Source organism: Camelina sativa, chromosome 14, assembly GCF_000633955.1.
Source record: "Camelina sativa cultivar DH55 chromosome 14, Cs, whole genome shotgun sequence".
Classification (NCBI taxonomy): domain Eukaryota; kingdom Viridiplantae; phylum Streptophyta; class Magnoliopsida; order Brassicales; family Brassicaceae; genus Camelina; species Camelina sativa.
Window position 1 is genome coordinate 24,432,040 of NC_025698.1, and position 4,725 is coordinate 24,436,764.

General features: G+C 38.6%; 1 pseudogene; it reads right to left on the bottom strand.

Moving 5' to 3' along the window:
• Window positions 2,424-4,226, bottom strand: LOC104742333 (annotated as a pseudogene).

The window sequence follows — 4,725 nt, forward strand, 5'->3', positions numbered from 1 at the left end:
TATTAACTTCTGGCATAAAGGCTTTTTCTTTCCTCCTCCTAGGAGTAACGCTTCTTAATTCTTCTCTTCTTCTTTAGATGCTCTCTGATCTTTCTTTTTCTTCTTTCTCTTTATTTTTCTTTTGCATGATTAAGCAAAGAATCAACTTCCAACTCCTCAAACTCCACATATAGGAATCCCTATTGATATGATATCCAATAACCATCTCATCTTACTAATGATAATTTATCAAAGTGTATTTACATTTTTATTTTCAGTATGTGTAAATTTATGGGCCTTATCTCATTAACTCTTCATTCAAGCCCCACATTTTAAGAGCTATGTATGTTTCTATGTCATTATAGTTTATGTTTACTTTGTGAAGGAGGACTGATAATATTATTATTTTACCCATTTTAGCTATAGTTTTACTATGCATTTAGGAAGAGATTGATATGATTTCAAGATTTTAATGTCTATTATCATATATTTTAGGATTCAAGAAGGTTTTACAGGTTTTATAGTAAAAAGGACCAAAAAACAAGGAAAATATGTTTCAGGACAGACTCAGAGCTTTACAGTACGAGACACTTTTGAAGAACTTCCAGAACTCACATTTTGACGAGCGGAAAGCTGAAAGAGTTATCTTTCTCCTCTAAGTGGAATAAAGTCAATCCGATTTCTCAACAGGAAGATATGTCCGATTTATCGAGACGTGTTATAAACCAACAAGAAGATAAGTTTGAAGCCAAGTGGACTTTCATGACATTCCGATTAGCAACATCACCGCGGCCTGGCCCGGAGGAGTCACGACAGTCCAGAACCTTCCTCAGCCGTCCCTTGTCCTGCACTCAACCAGAAAAGACGTTTCTACCCTTACAAAACCCTAAGTCTTCAAAACTCTATAAATACTCATCTAAATCTAGGGTTTCAGTGTGTTCATTGTGCCGCATTCATAACCTAAGGGAGCAGCCCTAAAACGACCAGAGAAGCTACACAACCTCTCTCGTCGTCCGCCGTTTGTCGCCCTTGGAGATCACCAAACTCTTTAGTTTTCTATTTGTTTTGTTCTTTGTTTCTAAAGGAATAAGATCCTACACTTTGTTTTACAATCATTGAAGTAATATCTAAAACCCTTTTCTCTATTTATTCTTTTATGTTTATGAATTTTTTAAACCTTGCTTTGATGATTCCCTTAAGCATGCTAAAATAGTTTTCTAGTTGGGTTTAATGGGATAATCAAAGGGGGAAGATGATCTTAGTTTAGGTGGCAATTTTTAGGGTTTGTTAGATTTATAATCTGTTAATTCTATACTTTAATTCTAGGTCTTTGCTTAATGCTTTAAGTTAGCCTCATGAACTAACTATGATCTAAAGTGTGTGTGCGTCGCCAAAAACTTGCATGTGTGCTTGACCTAGCTTAGATGTGTGTTGTGTCATAGGAAGCACATACCACTTACCTATGGAACTTCATGGATTAGAATCGAACCTGTTTTAAATGTTTTGATCTATGCGTCGTTGCCTACGACAGTTGAGTAACGGAGTATAGAGATCTTAGACGGCTAGCTTGTGATCTATAAGTTAATGGTTCATTCGTGTTTCGTAGTTCGAGTCTTAGATAAACAAACTAATCCTAAACTTTCCTAGATAGATAGATCATTGATCCCTTGCGATTTCCCTTGATGTCCAATGCTTGTCTCATTTATTTTACTTACTTTTATTTACGTTTATTGCTTACTACGATCGTGACAACCAAAACCTCATTTTTATTGAGTCCTAGCCTTGCATCTCTTCCGACGGATTATCTAAAAAACAACTTTCTCTCTATGGGATCGATACTTAAATATTACTATCGATTAGCTGTGCACTTGCAGCTGTTGTGTGGTCTTTTTACGGTAAACGATTTTGAAGCGAAATATCACACGCATCAAGGACGAACCAATTTTTGTTTGTTTATAATAAATTTATGAATTTAAATAATTTATATGTAAAATCTGATACCACATTTTTTTTTAGATGATATTTTACCACATGTCTTAGAATGATTATAGGAATTTGCAATACACGTCAAAACAAAAAGAAAAGTAAGTGAGCAACATGCTCGCTGTTATTAGTGTACTTTGCAAGAAAACAAAACAGCTCATAGCCATGATTGGAGATAAGAATCACCTGCAGTGTAATAGCGAGAGTGTTGGGGGGTGGCGACAACGTTATGATGCAATGCGTAGAGAAACCAAGAGCCCTATTTTCTGTTTCAGTATTTTGTCTTATTTATGGAGCGTTGATGCCTTGATGGTAAGTTTGATACATAAATTATATAACTTGTTCGCTTTCAATTTCTTGTGGCAAAACAGGCAGCAAAGCATAGAAACAGTTAACTGTCATAGGTCGTGTTAGAATATTGAGAGAATAAGAAACAGAGTAAGAGACCGTTGGAAGAAATAAGAACATAATAGAAAGTTTTATTAAACTGAAGCTTGCTATCTTCTTGTTTTACAACAACACAGTTATATACAAGTCTTACGGTCATAACCATAAGTGACGTTACCAATGTTTGTGTCTTAGTCGAAAAGTCACGACTCAAACTTACAGGGTTCCCATCCTGCTTGGATCTAGTCTCTCTAACATTAAATTATATAATTCTCTTTCATATCTCGTACAAAAACTTCTCAAACAGTTTCATGTGTTCAGATTGAAGGGAAATGGCCAAGGATAAGCTGCCATCATTTGTAGGACTTGGCAGCAAAAAAGACAAACCCTCGTATGCAATTGCACCAGGTCCAACAAATATGGGACGACCCCAACCAAAGTCTGCATCATACATTGGTAATCTGACCCAGCTTGTGATCCCCAAATTTGGGCATTTGTACGTAGATGCACAGCGGACCAGTGCTGACAGATCAGGCTGCATCTCCAAGTAGTCAAGAGCAAACCTCAGATAGTTATCGTCCATGCGAACTATAACATCATGAATATTTCCAGCAGCATACCATGTTGGCTTTGATAAAAGATCCCCTGCAAGTGTCAATGGTGTCGCACTGAATATCAAATTGCCAAAGTAACCAGGGGGGCAGCTGCGGGCAAAGTCTGGACCTTCCATCAATTGCAACGTACAGCTTGGTCTCTTGGTCGTCTAGAAGTCTGCGCGCTTTGCACACTGATCTCCAGACGTGGCCAGCCAAGACCTCGTATGAGCTGTAGCTTACAGTGTTCCCATCCTGCTTGGACTTAGCCTTAAGAGCAAGAAGTAGGTCGCGTGATATTTTGAAAATAGAGACAGTGGTATCATCAGGGCCTTGTTTGGAGGACGGGATCCTTATACTAGGGGAAGGTTGATATTCAACATGATCAAAAGCAGGCTGAGGCGGATCCCTAGCGCGGAGAAGAGTTCGATCAATGAAGGGTGGAATGGTAAGGTCAAGACCACGGGCCATATCAGACCATGTATTGATAAAATGGAGACCAGAAAAACCATCGGCCACATGGTGTTGCATGCCAACCCCAAGGGAAGCTCCCCCACATTTAAAGAAGGTCACCTACTTCGTCAAGGAACAACTGATCAAGCTAAGCTAAATTAAAGAAAGACAAAGTTAGAAACCTAAAACACAAGGCATCAATTTTTAACCTGCAAGACGAGGAGCGGTAAAGTGTGGACGCTGACGGAGTAATCAACATCGGGAATAAGCTGTCGGAGAGTGAGGGAAGGAGCGAAGTCCCCAAGATCATCGATGACAGAGGGAGTATCGGCGAGAACGAAGAGAACACCTGCGTCGTTGCAATCGATCTCGATACGACCATCATCGTCTTTCTTTAAGCGACCAGCCATGGGGTAAAAGGGGACGAGTGCCTTGGAAAGAGCGTCCTTGATGACCTGAGGGTCAAAGAAATTGGAGGCTCCGGTTGGTCTGTAGAAGTAGACACTTGGGGTGTGGTACTTAGCGATGATGAGATCAACGTGGGAGTTCCAAAGATTAGTTGTTGGGGTCTCGGCGGCAGGCCGGACAATGGTGGAATCTCGGATGTTGATTTTCATAGTTGAGTTGAGATTGTTACAAAGATCAAACGCAAAAGAAGTTTGGGTTTTGAGGTTTTGACTTTGATCCGAGAAACTGTGTGACAAGGCAGGAGAGGAGAGGTATATAAATATAATAAGTGGGTGTGGTGACCAAAAGACAAAAGAAAGGAAAAGCACCTACCGCCCCCGCGGCCCCGTCCCCGCTTCTTCATCATTTGTCCATTTGATCAGCCGGCCGCTCAAAATAAAATGTTTGTGTATCTATCCAAGTGTTATCATATTTCAAATCGAAATTTTCCACAAAAAAAAACATAATTTATTTAGTATTTATCAAATAACAAAAGTACAAATTTTTTTTGTTGACCAAAAAAATATTCTGATTATTAAATATTTTATCTCGTTAACTTCAACAATGCTTTTGTTATTGTTTTTGTCACGTCAACAGAAGTAGAGCGATGTAGACACGATTAGATTTTCACATTCATAATCATAAGTCATAGCCATTGATAACTATTAACTGCTAATAGGTTAGCAGGTAACCGTTAAGCTGTATTGAATATTACCTATTTTACCAAAAACGGTACCTGAGAAGCAAAAGGAAGAAGCGAAGAGCGCATATGCTTTTTAGTTTTAACAAAAAAAAAATGCTTTTTAGTTTGATACAACGGAAGACTTTTAAGCGAGAGAAGACTATTTAACGAGAGAATACTTTTTTTTTCTATCGACAAACA